At 40.9% G+C, this 16,547-nt stretch overlaps 1 protein-coding gene across 10 annotated transcripts in view; it reads left to right on the top strand.

Annotated features, from left to right (window-relative positions):
• SGMS1 (sphingomyelin synthase 1) overlaps positions 1 to 16,547 on the top strand; it is a 247,466-nt gene that overhangs the window by 16,957 nt on the left and 213,962 nt on the right. Inside the window, exon 1 of one of the 10 annotated variants that reach the window (XM_059662711.1) lies at positions 15,223 to 15,242. The exons of the other annotated variants lie outside the window; for them this stretch is intronic. The gene's annotated coding sequence lies outside the window, so the exon portion shown is untranslated. Of the gene's footprint in view, positions 1 to 15,222; positions 15,243 to 16,547 lie in introns of those variants that run through there. 10 annotated transcript variants of the gene reach the window in all.

Below are 16,547 nucleotides of genomic sequence, written 5' to 3'. Positions count from 1 at the left end.
CCATAACCCTTCAGTCCGAGAGCCAATGCTCTCTCTAACCACAGAAAAACCAGCTAGGGCTAGCTTGCTCTCTGATATTGTTAGTAAACATGCTCTGTTGTTACTGTTATCTGCAAAGTACAGTGTTAGAATTTTCTTTTATTCAAACTGCCTTGTCAAATATGTAATAACTCACCATCTCATCCCTTTCTTGGACATCTCATATTAGATACACGACAAAATCCTATGGGTGTCACATAGGGGTGCCATCCTTGGGGGGGGGGTCTTTGTGGGGAGAAGATTTTTATTCTAAGATACATCTGGAGTGCTCACCAATTTTTAGAAATGAATCTTCAAATATTACCGGTAAATATTTGAACGGTATGCTTTGTTCTTATTGCTGATGTTGCCATGCTGATGTGGTGCAATCATTGATGATACACTAGCTCACGGTCGCCAAAAACAGCATTTCAAGAAGGCATTCTGTTCTTTGGCCTTTCGGATTTTGGCCAAGTTTGGAAACTGAAGTCAGTTTTGGTGAATCCTTAATTATACATGGAAATATATATTTCATTTGTATAGGTTTAAGATATAATATTTCTAAGATATGACTGAGAATTTTTTGAACCTAATCTACTTTTAAAAAGGTACAAACATTTAATTTAATTAGTAAAATACATGTAACATAAAATTTATCATTTTAACCAATTTCAAGAGTACAATTGAGTGGCATTAAGTATACTCACATTGTTGCGCAACTATCACCACCATCCACCATCAGAATTTTTTCATCATTTCAAGCTGAAACCCTTGTACCCATTAAAAAAAAAATGTTCCCTTACCCCTCTCGCCAGTCCTGGCAACCAACTCTTCTACTTTCTTTATCTATGATTTGACAATTCTAGGCCTGCTATGAGTGGAATCGTACTATGAGTATTTGTATTTTTGTGTCTGGTTTATTTCACTCAGCATAATGTATTCAAGGTTTATTTTGTAGCATATATCCTTTTTAAGGCCTAATAATATTCCATTGTATCTATATTCCACATTCATTTATTCATTAGTGGACACTTGGGTTTGCTTCTACCTTTTGGCTATTGTGAATAATGCTGCTGTAAATCTGTTCAAGTCAAACATCTTTAAACAGGCTTTAAAAAAATAGATATCTCTTCCCATGATCAGTTTTATTAGAGGGCTGCCATATCCAAGTTTGGTCAAGGAAATGCTTGCCTCACTGACATGTAAACATCCAAGCACTTCCAACAGTATTCAGCTGAAAGCATTAGTAGTTGCCTGAGGTACAGAGAGCAGTTTCACAGAACTACAGAGCTCTCACAGTGAACTTGGCAGCAACCTTGAGTGAGGCCTGTCAGAGTTGTTGGAAAACTGCCTGGTGTTTTCATAGCTTTTGCTCTGATAGCTCTTGCCTGTCAGTACCTCAAGAGGGAAAAGCTGGCCATGGTGTTGGTTCCTCAACTCAGTGTTAGCTGGTAAAATTCTCATCAGAATTCTTTCTGGATATGCAGTTATGATTGACTCTGGCTCACCTAGGCCACTAGGGAATTTCTGATTAGGGATGACAGTCTGGAAGGGGATCTGCGGTTCTGGGCTGCAAACTGTGTGCATACAGCAAGCACTATTCGTTTAAACCTGTATATTTTCCCATATCTGTGTGGCAGAAGAGGCCTGATGGGGAATATAGAGTAACACATTCTCCACAGACTCCTCCCGGTGGTCCACTGGCTGGGGCACAGCCACCTGCAGTGACATGATTTAGGTACTCTTTTGTGGAGATGTGGGAAATTGAGGTTAACCTTCTGCTTTGTGGTAAGAGTAGTGACATGTTTTGTGCTTTTATAGGCTAGATAGGAATCACATGTGACTAACCATAGCTTAAACAATGCCAGTCTAGTCTGCTTATACTGCCCACATTTTCTAATGGCAGGTGACATATCAGAAGAGAGGCCTTCGTGAGTTTACTGACAGCATCGTGGATTTTATTTTTATATTAAAAGTCTGTTTTCTTGCTCCATTATCTTTTAAAAAATGTATTTTTTTTTTTTGTTGATTTCAGAGAGGAAGAGAGAGGGTGAGAGAGACAGAAATGTCAGTGATGAGAGAGAATCATTGATCGGCTGCCTCCTGCACACCCCCCTACTGGGGATCGAGCCCGCAACGTGGGCATGTGACCTCCTGGTTCATAGGTTGACACTCAACCACTGAGCCACGATGGCCGGGCGCTGCTTTATCTTTTATGTTTAATTATTTTTTTGTCCTTGATTTAAATTAAGGTGACTTCTACAACAAAATAGCATGCATGTTTAATACTTAGCCATATAATTTACATATTTAGTTAAGCACTTTTGGCAATCAGTCAAATATTCTACTTCAAAGAATAATTATAATACTGCCTGAATAAATTTTTTGATTTAACATGCAAGACATAAGCAGAGATGTGTCTCTGGGAAAAAAAGATGATTGGGATTCTTTCTTTTTTTAAAATATATTTTATTGATTTTTTTACAGAGAAGAAGGGAGAGGGATAGAGAGTTAGAAACATCAATAAGAGAGATCCATCAGCTGTCTCCTGCACGCCCCCTACTGGGGATGTGACCGCAACCAAGGTACATGCCCTTGACTGCAATCGAACCCGTGACCCTTCATTCCGCAGGCCGACGCTCTATCCACTGAGCCAAACCGGTTCGGCTGGTTCGGCTTTTTTGTACCATTAACATTTTGAGTGTAGCTCACTAACCTGGCACTGCATCAGCTTTCTAGGCAAATGACTTCAACTATACGGTTGAAGTCTATTTTAAGTTATAACATTAGGTGGTTGACTGGAAGTGTGATTTTGAAACTGTAGAATCCGCTGCATTGTGGTCCTCTGGAAAGTCATAGCTGTGGTTGTAGGAGGTGCGTTAAGAGCTTGGCAGAGATGTAGGGTCCTGCCTGTGTGCCCACAACGGACCAATGATATCCAGTGCTCTGTGTCTTTACTGCTGGGTGTGTTAGGGGAAAGCAGACCCCACTCTTGAGTAGGTTTTGATCAAAAAAGGAACATGAGTAAATGTCTCCAGACTGGTTATACTCACAGTGTCTGAATCTCCCTTAATCTGAGTCTTCCCTGATCACCCCACTGAGATTGCCTCTATGGCATTACTTCTGACCCTGTGGCACTGAATGCTTCTTCATCCTCCTCCTCCTTGACTGTCGTGTAACACCCTTCTTTCCTTACCTTTTCCCTCTTTGAGTCTTTGAGGCTCTCTACACTTCTGGTCCTCTATCTTCCCAGTGATTGCTTCTTTGACTCTTCCCTGGAACATCTGCCTGATCCATGTATGAGGTTCAGCCCTCAGCCTGTGATGGGCAGCTTGGCTTGTGCAGGCTCAGGCCAGGGAAGCAGTCCCCTTTCTTTGATGTGGAGTGGTGAGGGAACGGAGATCCAGCTGGTAGACGCTGTGATTATATTGTTTGGTTTTGACTCAAATGTTCCTACTGTCTGGGAGGTATGGTTAGAGCAGTTTTGACCCCTTAAATGTAGACTGTGAGGTGGAAGTGATGACGAAAGTGCAGGGCCTTCTGTGCACTGAAGCCTCTATTTTAGGAATAAATTCTAGGCATCAGAAATATTGATGCATAGATTAAATGTGACCTTTTTCATTTTCTCATGTGTACTTCATTTCCAGACTAGTTAATGTGACTCCTAATGGAATAAACAATGACATGTATTCCAAGTGTTATGCGCTTCTTAATTTTTGGAAATTCAATGAATAATAAAATCTCAACCCGCTCACATACGCTCCTGTTTGTCCCATTCCTCTGTCTCCGTGTAGAAGACAAATGTTGTGGACTCCTTACAGTAACAAATGTTTAAAGATAAATAGTATTAGAAATTGACTTTAAGAATTCATTTCTCACAGATTTGTTGCCACTTGCATCTTTAAAGTCCCTTCAAATGTTACGGATGTTTGATTTAAAATAATTGTGCAATATTTCTTTTATGACTAGAGAGGATTGTACAGTTTAGTTTTCTTTGCCACTCAATTTTCTTTATTGCCTTGAGTTAATATTGGGAGGTACTGTTTCGGATACTGTATATCTCAAGACTGTGATTTCTTGTTTTTCTTTGTTTTTTTTTGATTTACTGAACTATCTGCTGGAAATTTTCTTTATCAGATTCACTCATTTGTGGAGCCCAGAAGTTTTTAAAGAATGAGAGAGGGAATATCAGATATTGGGAGGCATATATCATGGTGTAATGAAAATACACCAAGGCTTTTGATTCTTGGCAGAGTTGGGTTTGGGTGCTCCACTCTGCCAATCATTGGGAATGGGATGTTGATCAAATTACTTGAGTTGTTTGAATCCTAATTTCCTCATTTGTAAAATGGGGATAATAATGGTCATTTTAAAGATTTGTTATGGGATCATGTCTGTCAATCCCCAGCACGTTGTAGATGTAGAGTACACGGTAGTGATCATTACTAGGGGTTACTTTCCTAAGACCAAACTATATTAGAGAGTGGTTATATTTTCCTGTTGTTTTCTTTTATCATTTACCATTACAGAAAATACGGACATGAGAGGTGGATGAGGAAAGTCTAGACCAATGGTTCTCAACCTTCCTAATGCCACAACCCTTTAATACAGTTCCTCATGTTGTGGTGACCCCTAACCATAAAATTATTTTCGTTGCTACTTCATAACTGTAATTTTGCTACTGTTATGAATCGTAATGTAAATATCTGATATGCAGGATGTATGTTCATTGTTACAAATTGAACATAATTAAAGCATAGTGATTAATCACAAAAACAATATGTAATTATATATGTGTTTTCCGATGGTCTTAGGTGACCCCTGTGAAAGGGTCGTTTGACCTCCAAAGGGGTCGCGACCCACAGGTTGAGAACCGCTGGTCTAGACCGAGTAAGGACCTCATTTTATTGTTTGCTTGAACTGACATAGTCTAAATTTCTCCTGGTTGCTCTTCAGCTAGCTGTAGAGCATGATGTTAAAAAAATAATATATTAAAATAAGATTTTCTCTCTCTAGAACCTTTGCGAATTAATCTGTTTGGCTATCGAGTTCTTTCCTCAGGAAGTAGAAACTCTACATTTATTTATTCTCGTTTTATTATGAAAATATTTTTAAACATAGAAAAATATAGAAAATAATATCATGTACATATATACCCAGCCCCCAGTTTTAACATACATTTTGTGTGTTTGGGGTGTGTGTTTTATATGTGTGTGTTTATATTTTATATATAAAATATCCAACTCCCCTGGAATCTAAGCTGAGGGGCCTTGCTGTCTGGTTCACTGCTCTCTCATGCCTAGGACAGTGTTTGTATCCATCTCCAGCGGCCTCCCTCTCCATTCTTCGAAGAGCTAACACTGTCACAGGAAGCAAGCCATTGAGGTGGGAGAAGTATCATACTAAGTTCAGCCAGTGATACAAATAAGCTAAATAAGGACTGCCCTCAAGGAACTTTTCATGCCATGATATGAGGCAGAACAAATGAATTCAGAAATAGCTCCTATAGAAACTAGAATATTCTTCCTGCATTTGCAAAGCCAGAGTGGCTGGTTATCAGAAGTAGTCGTTGGAATGAATTTTAAGAAGCAGAGATGGAGCAGAGATTTGTAGTGTACCAGGACAGTTGAGCCAGAGCTCAGCAGTGGGAATCATGTTTCTGGGGATTAAAACTGGTTAGATCAGGGTCGCCGGGACTCTGTTCTCAGAAAGGAGTCACAAAAGGAGAATAAAGTGGTCAGACGTCAAGATTATTGAATCCTTATTATATATTACTAATAGTACTAGATCCTTAATGGAGCAGTATAGCATACTAGATGAAAAGCATACCATCCTGGATTAAAGTTTAGTTCCCTCTTTTTCTGGCTGCGTTGGTTTGGGGTAAGACACCTACCCACTTTCATGTGAGGGCCGTTCTCACTTTGGACACTGAGAAGATCATGGAAGTGAGTTTTTGCCTAGCCATCCCATTGTGTGTGTGTGTGTGTGTTTTAAATAATTCTTGCTAGCTTTATTAAAAATATATTTTTATTGATTTCAGAGAGGAAGGGAGAGATAGAAACATCACTGATGAGAGGGAATCATTGACTGACGGCCTCCTTTACTTTGGACTGAACCCGAAACCCAGGCATGTGTCCTTGACCAGAATCGAACCTGGGACCCTTTGGTACACAGGCCAACGCTCTATCCACTGAGCCAAACCTGCTAGGGCCCATTCTGTTTTAAGAGGTCTTCTTGCCTGTGGGAATTCGGAATAGCTAACTAAATGACGAGAAGGGTGATAGTTTAGTTGGTCACAAATGTACAGAGTGACCTTCTGTTCATGAAGTCATGTACAGAGTGAATTCATCTTGCCTGACAAAGCTGTACTTTCTCTGGTATTTTGTAAAAGACCATCCTCTTCTCAGTTATCAAAACAGAAAGAACCAGAGACTCATCCACAGCTCCTTTTCCTCTACCCCTATGTCCTTCCAGTTATCAAAGTAAGGTCATCTTTCCTCTTTTTTTAAAAAAAAAATTTTTTTTATTGATTCAGAGAGGAAGGGAGAAGGAAAGAGAGAAATATCAATGATGAGAGAGAATCATTGATTGGCTGCCTCCTGCATGCCCCCTGTTGGGGAACAAGCCTGAAACCTGGGCATGTGCCCTAACTGGGAATCAAAACAATGACCTTTTGGTGCATGGGATGATGCTCAACCACTGAGCCACACCACCTGGACCTCTTTATCATCTCTTGCATTCATCCACATTCTTAAGCCCTCATCACTTCCTGCCAGGAATTCTACATAGCTATACACTTTGGCCTGTCTTCATTCTATTCTCCCAGCTGTTGTTAAAGCCTCTTCCTAACTGCAAGGGTGATCATGTCAGTCCTGCTTAAATGTGTCTGTGGTTCCTGGTGTCCCTAGGAGAAAGCCCGAGTGCCTAGGTGAACGCATGAGCCTCCATCGTTGTTTTCTTTTTATTCTTTTCACCCACCCTTCCCCTTCCCTCGTGGCTCTTTGCTTCCACAACTTTTGCCTGCTTAGAATGCCTTTTCCCTGCTTCACTCATCTAATTTATTCTCATCTTTCAAGCTGGACTCAAGCATCATCGTCCTAACCCACCCAGCCATCTGGGTTGAGTGTTTCCCCTGTGTCTGCCTAGATAATTCCATGCACGCTGGGTTGTGATTGGCTACTTACTAGTAGTTTTTCCAGAGTGAACATTCTGGTTTTTTTAAATGTTATTCTTTTTAGTGCCTACCATGGTGTCTGACACACAGGAGGCTCTCAGAAAAGATTAGTAGAATATAAGTGCATAAGAAATTATTTTTTTTTAATCATCTCAGAACCAGGAGGAGAGACACATTTTTTTTTTTGTCACCACCTTTCTGTCTGTACCCATTTCAGCATCTGCTCAACAAACAGCCCAGCTGTGGTTGAAGAGAAGCATATGGTTGACTTGAAAGAGGCAGTTGGGATGTGATTGTATGTGTTTGAAATACACATATAATGCATTCAGGCCCCCTCCCCCCCCTTCAAACAGAATAGCAGCAATAACATCTTGTATTTGTCTTTTTGTTTGTATTCTCCATGGATGCCTGTACAGACATGACCTCATCCGGCTAGGGCAGTGGTAGCCCGAGTATAGATGGGAGTACATGATGATCCCCATTTTATAGATGCAGAGAAGAAGATAAGGAGTGAAGAAATTTGCCCAAAGTGAGTGAGTTGTTGGTGGTAAAGAGACTGAGCTTTAAAAAAAAAAAAATATATATATATATATATATATATATATATATATATATATATTTATTGATTTCAGAGAGGAACGGAGAGGGATAGAGAGATAGAAACATCAATGATGAGAGAGAATCATTGATCGGCCGCCTCCTGCACACCCCACACTGGGGATGGAGCCCACTACCCAAGCATGTGCCCTTGTCCGGAATCTAACCTGGGACCATTCAGTCCGCAGACCGACGCTTTATCCACTGAGCCAAACCGGCTAGGGCGAGACTGAGCTTTGAGGTGAAGTCATCTGCTCTTTCTCTTTCTTTATAACCAGCAGAACCAGCTTATATCATGTTTATGTTTTTACATTTAATCACCAAAAAGACAGAAGAAGTGGTGTTGGAAAAGTTTTCTGCCTACTAACTTTGCTTGCAAGTGTCAATTGATGGTCATTGGTGCTAATTCCGTGCTCACAGGAATTCCCAGTTTGGGGTTTGGTGAAGAAGGAAACGTTATTCAGTGCAAAAAGCTCAACTGTGATTGAACCACGGCGGGGGGCAGCACGGCTGTGAGGCAGTTCTGGGGTGAGACAGTTCTGGGGTGAGGCCCCTCTCTGGCTAGACAACTCTGCTCTGCTTCACGTGCTCTTCTCTGCTCTGGTCTGGCAAGACCTCTTGGGTGTTTTGTCTTTGGTGTTTCAGCTCCAGCTCCAGTCTTGGTGTTTCAGTTCCAGCACCCTTTGGAGAAATGCAGTCTTCAGTCTTTGGTGGAAAGGGAAAGTGCATTTCTGGAGCCAGAGAGGAGCCAACTTAGATATTTTTAATTTTTTAAAATCCTCACCCAATGATATATTTATTTCATTGATTTTAGAGAGAGAAAAAGGAAGAAAGAGAGAGAGAGAAACATCGATGTAAGAGAGAAACATCAATTGTTTGACTCCTGTATGTGCCCTGACAGGGAATCAAACCTACCACCATCAGTGTACCAACAGACACTGTAATCAACTGAGCCACTGGCTAGGGCAGGAACTAACTTATATAGACAGAAGCCTCTGCCCCTTGTCCCTGATTGGTCCATCGTCATGCAGTTTGGTACAAAAAGCACTGTCCTGATTGGTCAGAACGGTGTCACTCTGGTCAGTGAACGCGTTGAGGGGGATAAAACTGTGCATTTCTGGTTGGATGGGGAAGCCTTAGTCCTACTGGTTGAAATAGGATTCCAGGAAATCCTGTGTAAGGGCTGTCTTAGAGAGCAGGAACACAGTGCAGACAGGCAGTTAGTTCAGTGCAGGCTTCTCCCTCAAGTGCAGTTTGCATGATAGGCTCATGCTTACTGGTAAAACTGGTTGCTAGGATCTTCTTTTAAATTTGAGCCCAGTTTGCCACCAGGAGTCCTTCTTGATAGGTATTGTCTTTCTCAGGGTCCACACAAGTATACTTTTTAACTGTTAATTTCCCTAATCTTCCTTCAGTTCTGGTTAAATGCTCAGAGTGGTGTGTCTCCCTGGGTTCATTTGGCTGAAAGAGTTGAAGCCCATGAAGTGGTGTTCTGGGCTTGCTTTGGACAGGATTGTCACGTTTCAGTTGGTCTGTTTGGGAATATTATTGACTTCAAACTATTTTTCTGCTTCACAAACTAATAAAGTGACAATAAAATCTTAATCCTTAAGTTGTATTCTTTACATTCTATTAAATCCTTTAAAAATAAAATGGTTTCATTCCAGAATTCTGGAGTCTTTGCATAAATGGTTCACCGGCACTCAGTAGTCATATTCTTAATTTCCAGGAAATCCTAAATTTTGAAAATTGCAGCCTCTGAAGTAGGCTGCTGCAGGAAAACTACGCCTACATGTTTTATTAAATTCTAGGCTTCTAACAGCAAAGATGAAGGCAGAGTGAGATTGAAAATGCAAGGGCAAAACAACTAGGATACAGTCAAGATGTACTCAGACAGCATGCAAAGTTTGATGGTAGCCTTTTTTACTTTTTTGGGCAGTCACTCACTCTGTTGATCTCTGAAATATCTGTGTAATCTATTGTTTGTTTAAAAATTTTTTTAAAAAAATTACAGTTAAAATAAAATGTTATATGAGTTTCAGGTGTACAACATAGTGATGAGACATTTATATAACTTACGAAGTGATCATCCCATAAGTCTAGTACCCACCTGACACCATACGTAGTTATTGCAATGTTGACTGTATCCCCATGACTATTTTGTAACTGCCAATGTGTACTTTTTCCTCTCTTCCCTTTTCACACCCATCCTCCCAACTCCCCTTTCATCTGATAACCATCAGTTTTTTCTTTATATCTATTAGTTTCTGTTTTATTTACTTTGTTTTTTTTAGATTCCACATATAAGTGAAATCATATGGTATTTGTTTTTGTATGTCTGAATTATTTCACTCAGCATAATGCCCATTAGGTCCATCCATGTTGTCACAATGGTAAGATTTCATTCCTTTTTATGGCTGAGTAATATTCCATTGTATATATGTACCATCTCTTCTTTCTTCATTCATCTATTGGTGGACACTTAGGTTGCTTCCATATCTTGGCTATTGTAAATAATGCTGCAGTGAACATAGGGATGCATATCTTTTCAAATTAGTGTTTTGGATTTCTTTGGAAAAATGACCAGAAGTGGAATTGCTGGCTCGTTGCTAGTCTTGTTTTATTGATCCTCATTCATCTTGACTCTTTGGTCCTTGAGTTTTTCCAGCCCTTCTCCCCTGCCCCAATGAAACTGCTGTTTTCTTGGTTTCTATTATGCTAGAAGGTGGCACTTCCCTCACTCTGCCATCCACACACATCAATGGTTTTCACTTTATTTTGTTCCCTGGTGGTATTTCTACTTATTTGTCCTACTGTCTTCCCAAACTCAATAGCTTAAAAGGAAATTGTCCTTAGAACAGCGGTTCTCAACCTGTGGGTCGCGACCCCTTTGGCGGTTGAACGACCCTTTCACAGGGGTTGCCTAAGACTATCCAGCATATCAGATATTTACATTATGATTCATGACAGTAGCAACATTACAGTTATGAAGTAGCAACGAAAATAATTTTTTGGTTGGGTCACAACATGAGGGACTGTATTTAAAGGGCCAGAAGGTTGAGAACCACTGCCTTAGAATGTTTATAGTAGGGGAGGACATTCCTGATCATTTGCTTCATTGTCTCACTTTATTTTTTATTTATTTATTTATTTATTTATTTATTTTTACAGAGAGGAAGGGAGAGAGATAGAGAGTTAGAAACATTGATGAGAGAGAAACATCGACCAGCTGCCTCCTGCACATCTCCTACTGGGGATATGCCCGCAACCAAGGTACATGCCCTTGACCGGAATCGAACCTGGGACCTTTCAGTCCGCAGGCCGACGCTCTATCCACTGAGCCAAACCGGTTTCGGCATTGTCTCACTTTAGAATTAGCTAAAGTATGGCTCAGTGGGGTGATGTGGCTTGTGTAATTCCATAGTCATCATTTGGTGAAATCAGGCCAGAAATCAAGTTCTTGACTCTCTGTGACCTCTCAGAGCCTCTGTGTTGCTCCCACACAGGCTCTTCCTGGTCTCCTGAACCATATTTCCTTGGCATGAAACTTCAGAGCTATTTGACCCTCACATGTCACCTCCTTCCCCACATACAAATGTCAACTTTGCATTCACCAAGACCTTCCAATTCTTCTAGGATTTAAAATTTTTATTTTTGGTAATTAAAAAAATTTACCAACAATAAAATTCCTTTTTTTGATCATATAATTCTGAGTTTTAACACATGCATTGATTCATATTATCACTGTAAACTGCATGCAGAACAATCCATCACCCCTCAAATTCCCTGGTGCTGCCTGTTTGTAGTCAAACCCTCCTGGTTACTGAACTTCTGGCAACACTAGTCTATTCTCTGTTGATGTAGGTTTACTTTTTTCCAGAATAAGTGGGATTATATAGACTATACCCTCTTGAGATAGCTTCTTTCATTTTGCATAATGCATTTGAGATTCATCCATGTTGTGTGTATCTATAATCTGTCCCTTTTTATTGCTAAGTAGTATTCCACTGTATGGATATACCATAGTTTATTTACCCATTGTATTCCCACCAGCAATGTGTGACAGTCCTAGTTGCTCTGCATCTGTGCTGTCATTTGATATTGTCAGTTTTAAAAATTTAGCCATTCTGATAATTGTGAAATGGTATCTCATTTAATTTGCATTTCCCTAATGATGTTGAGCATCTTTTTAATCGCTTATTATAACTTGGTTGCTTATTGCCCATTATGTATATCTGCATATCTTCTATCTGTTGTGATGTTTATTATACCCATTGTCATTATCATAACCCTATTCTAGCTGGTTATTGTACCTAGCTTTTTATATTAATGTTGTTACCCATGTACCACAGTGTATTCCAGAGGTTAAGGCACTGTACTAAGAACTTTATATACACAATCTCACTTTAAACTTATGAAATTCTCAGGAGAAAAATAGTGTTTTCTCTCTCTATAGGAGAAGTAAAGACGCCATGCTCATCAGATATTTATTGAGTACCTCCCATATGCTATGAGCCAGTTATTATACTCACTTACTAGTTCTGTGACTTTAGGCAAGTCATTTAATCTCTGAGTTAATTTTCTTACTTATTAAATTGGTATCTCTATATAATATTTTCTCTGAAGGTTATTGAATGAGGGTTTTAAAAAAATATATTTTATTGCTTTTTTACAGAGAGGAAGGGAGAGGGATAGAGAGTTAGAAACATTGATGAGAGAGAAACATCGATCAGCTGCCTCCTACACACCCCTACTGGGTATGTGCCCGCAACCAAGGTACATGCCCTTGACCGGAATCAAACCTGGGACCTTTGAATCCACAGGCTGATGCTCTATCCACTGAGCCAAACCAGTTAGGGCTGAATGAGGGTTTTATTTTTTATTATTTATTTATTTATTTTTTTATTATTAAATCTTTATTGTTCAGATTATTACATTTGTTCCTCTTTTTTCCCCCCCATAACTCCCCTCCTCCCAGTTCCCGCCCCACCCTCCGCCCTCACTCCCCACCCACTGTCCTCATCCATAGGTGCACGATTTTTGTCCAGTCTCTTCCCGCATCTCCCATACCCCTTTTCCCCCCAAGAATAGTCAGTCCATTCCCTTTCTATGTCCCTGATTTTATTATAATCACCAGTTCATTCTGTTCAGATTATTTATTCACTTGATTTTTAGATTTGCCTGTTGATAGATGTGTATTTGTTGTTCATAATTTGTATCTTTACCTTCTTCTTCTTCTTCCTCTTCTTAAAGGATACCTTTCAGCATTTCATATAATACTGGTTTGGTGGTGATGAACTCCTTTAGCTTTTCCTTATCTGTGAAGCTCTTTATCTGACCTTCAATTCTGAATGATAGCTTTGCTGGATAAAGTAATCTTGGTTGTAGGTTCTTGGTATTCATCACTTTGAATATTTCTTGCCACTCCCTTCTGGCCTGCAAAGTTTCTGTTGAGAAATCAGCTGACAGTCGTATGGGTATTCCCTTGTAGGTAACTGAGTTTCTTTCTCTTGCTGTTTTTAAGATTCTCTCTTTGTCTTTTGCTCTTGGCATTTTAATTATGATGTGTCTTGGTGTGGTCCTCTTTGGATTCCTTTTGTTTGGGGTTCTCCGTGCTTCTTGGACCTGTAAGTCCATTTCTTTCACCAGGTGGGGGAAGTTTTCTGTCATTATTTCTTCAAATATGTTTTCAATATCTTGCTCTCTCTCATCTTCTGGCACCCCTATAATTCTGATGTTGGTACGCTTGAAGCTGTCCCAGAGGCTCCTTACACTATCCTCGCATTTTCGGATTCTTTTTTCATTTTGCTTTTCCGGTTGGGTGTTTTTTGCTTCCTCGCATTTCAAATCATTGACTTGATTCTTGCACTCCTCTGGTCTGCTGTCGGGCGTCTGTATAATATTCGTTATTTCAGTCCGTGTATGCTTAATTTCTAGTTGGTTCCCCAACATAACATCGAGGGTCTCATTAGTTTTGTTGTAGATCTCATTAAGTTTATCGGCGGCTTCTAAACAGTTCTTGAGAGACCTTAAAAGTGTGGTTCTGAACTCTATATCTTCCATTGACAATTTTGTCCTGTTTCTTTGTCTCCGCATTTTGTTATGCTTCCTTGGTGCACCCCCTAGTGGTCTTTGTTCGCAGTCTTATAGTTAAATCTTGATTGTTGTAGCTAATTCCAGGGAGGGTTTGACCTCCAGGCCAAGTGGCTATGAGAATCAGCTGTGTCAGCAGTGAGAGAACTTCTGTCCTCTAGGGAGGTGCTAATCTAGCCTTTGCCTGAGGCTATCCGGCAAATGCCTCTGTGCAGGGCTTGGGCGGGGCGGGTCGCACAGGATCAACAGGGTGGGCCTGAGAGAGCAGTTATGGCGGCTCTCAGTCCTGTCCTCAGGGGCTCCGCCTCTCCGAGTCCCAGCAACCGCCGCACACCTCGGAGAGAAAGCTGCACTCGCTCTGACCGAAGCCAGACAGTCCCGCCTCTCCCGTTTGAGTCTGGGTCCCTAAAGACTCGCCCATATCTGGAGCTCAGAGTCCGCGACTCCCTCCCGATTGAAAACGCCAACCGCGCCCTCCGCCGCCAGCCCGCTCCGCGCACTCTGCACCTCAGAATTTGACTTCAGCACTGCACCTCCTCTGAGTGCCCGTATGCGTTTCTCTTTCCTCCTAGTTGTAGGACTTCCACTCAGCCAGCATTTCTGTGGTTCTGGGTGATGTCCGTTCCGTGTTTTAGTTTCACTTTTGAAGTAGTTGTTCAAAGCAGCAAACTCCGGTGTTAACCTATGCCGCCATCTTGGTTCTCCTGAATGAGGGTTTTAAAGAAGAATTTAGGACACATGCTCAGCAGAAGGTCTGGTCTATGATATTTACTGATAAGCCATCAGCAGTGGCTGCTCCTGTTCTCTTCAAACACCTCATACTTTACTGAGGCTGTTTCTGCCCCTCACTGGCTACCTACCTCTGGAAAATTGCCCTTTGGTGGGTCTCCTACCTCACTCTGGGGCAAATATTAGAACCAACACAAGAGTCAGCCTTTTTTCTCTTAAGGAACATGTTTCTCTGTTTTCTCTTTGTAGCTCATTGGTTGCATCATTTGGTCAAGAAAGATGGGATTGAACCAATTTTGCAAAGCAGACCTACAATGCTGCAGTTACTACTGCTCCCATGTCCCTTTTGTAAATGCGAAAAGGACCAGTTACTGTGGAGATTGCTGAGTGGTCTGTCTCTAAGTTCACATTGTGTATTTTAAATACCTAATCTTAGGTATGGCAAAAAGGCTATGATGGAGGAACCTTAGCTCTCATTGCATTGGTGTATGAAGTGTTGCTGAAATTTTTTTTGTCATTTACTAGTCATTTAATCAAGTTTTTTTTTGTTGTTGTTTGTTTGTTATTGGCTAGGTAATTGGGATGATTTCTAAGAAACTGAAAATACTTTGAAGAGATGTGGCTGTTTGAAGTGAGTGTTTAAGATTTTCTAAAGTCAGTAACAAAGACGTTAAATGAGCCAAATGTTTTACTTAGAGTGCATTCCAGCTCCTGTATTCATGTAAAGGATGTCTTTCTTTTACTAATGTCATAAAGGGTTGATCTAGTTGGCAAGGGTTGTTCTAGTTAGGGTAGGACAGAAAGAGGAAATCATAATATTAGTTTTAAAAAATCATGATACAAAGATGACCTTTTACAAATTGTCAAGTCATCCATCATGGATTATGAGGCTTTGTTTGTGGAAGCAAGGGTATTATCACTAAAATTGGCTCCTTGCTTTTTCCTATTAGGTAGCTAGAGCATATTTTCACTTCTTCAGTTGTTAAGCATTTGTCGGGTGCCTTCTGTGTGCCAGGTCCCTTTATGTGTTAGTCTCTTAAATCCTCACAGCAACTCTTTGAAATAAAACCCCATTTTACATGGTGATGAAAGGAGATTTGACTTGGTGTGGTAAACACACAATACAGTATAAAGATGATATATTATAGAATTGTATACCTGAAACCTATATAATAACCAACTAGAGGCCTGATGCACGAAGATTCGTGCAAGAATGGGCCTTCCTTCCCCTGGCTGCCGGCACCACCTTTGCTCCGACTGGAGCCGCCTTTCTGCCTTTGTTCAGGCCGGGAGCTGCCTTTCCACCTTCCCATGTTGCCCAGAGGCCCAGAGTGGCTGGGGCAGTGTAGAATGCCTGCGTCGTCGCCATGGCAATGACACAAGCGTCCCGCCCCACCCTGGCACTTGGCACCTGTGTATGCAAATTAACCCACCATCTTTGTTGGGTTACTTTGCATAGCCACTCCTGATTGGCTGGTGAGTGTCGCAAAGGTATGGTCAATTTGCATCTTTCTCTTTTATTAGTGTAGATGTCACCCCAATAAATTCAATAAAAATTAAAAGAAAAAGATAGCCCCATTTTACAGATGAAAACATTGTATGGTGTGGCCATTTGACCTGCCCAGTGTAACCCCCATGAGGAGGTGGTATTGAGCCCTGGTTTTCTGGCTGTGCCTGCTGGTCTTATTGGCACCCACTCCACCTCTGCCTGTCACAGAGGGATGGCAGGTGCCACTGCTGCTCACCAGGAAGGCCAGCACACCTTCTCTCAGTGTGGCATCTGTTTCCTTTAGAGGGCCTTTTTTAGGACCTAAGGTCAAACTTGCCTACCACACATCCTCAGATAGGATAATTTTATTTGGTCCAGAAGGCCCACTGTAGAAAGCGCATGAACTGTACAAGGTTCAAGTGGGATCTCAACCATTTTATTTTATTG

Source organism: Myotis daubentonii, chromosome 13 (assembly GCF_963259705.1).
Source record: "Myotis daubentonii chromosome 13, mMyoDau2.1, whole genome shotgun sequence".
Lineage (NCBI taxonomy): Eukaryota > Metazoa > Chordata > Mammalia > Chiroptera > Vespertilionidae > Myotis > Myotis daubentonii.
This window is presented reverse-complemented; position numbering and strand designations above follow the sequence as displayed.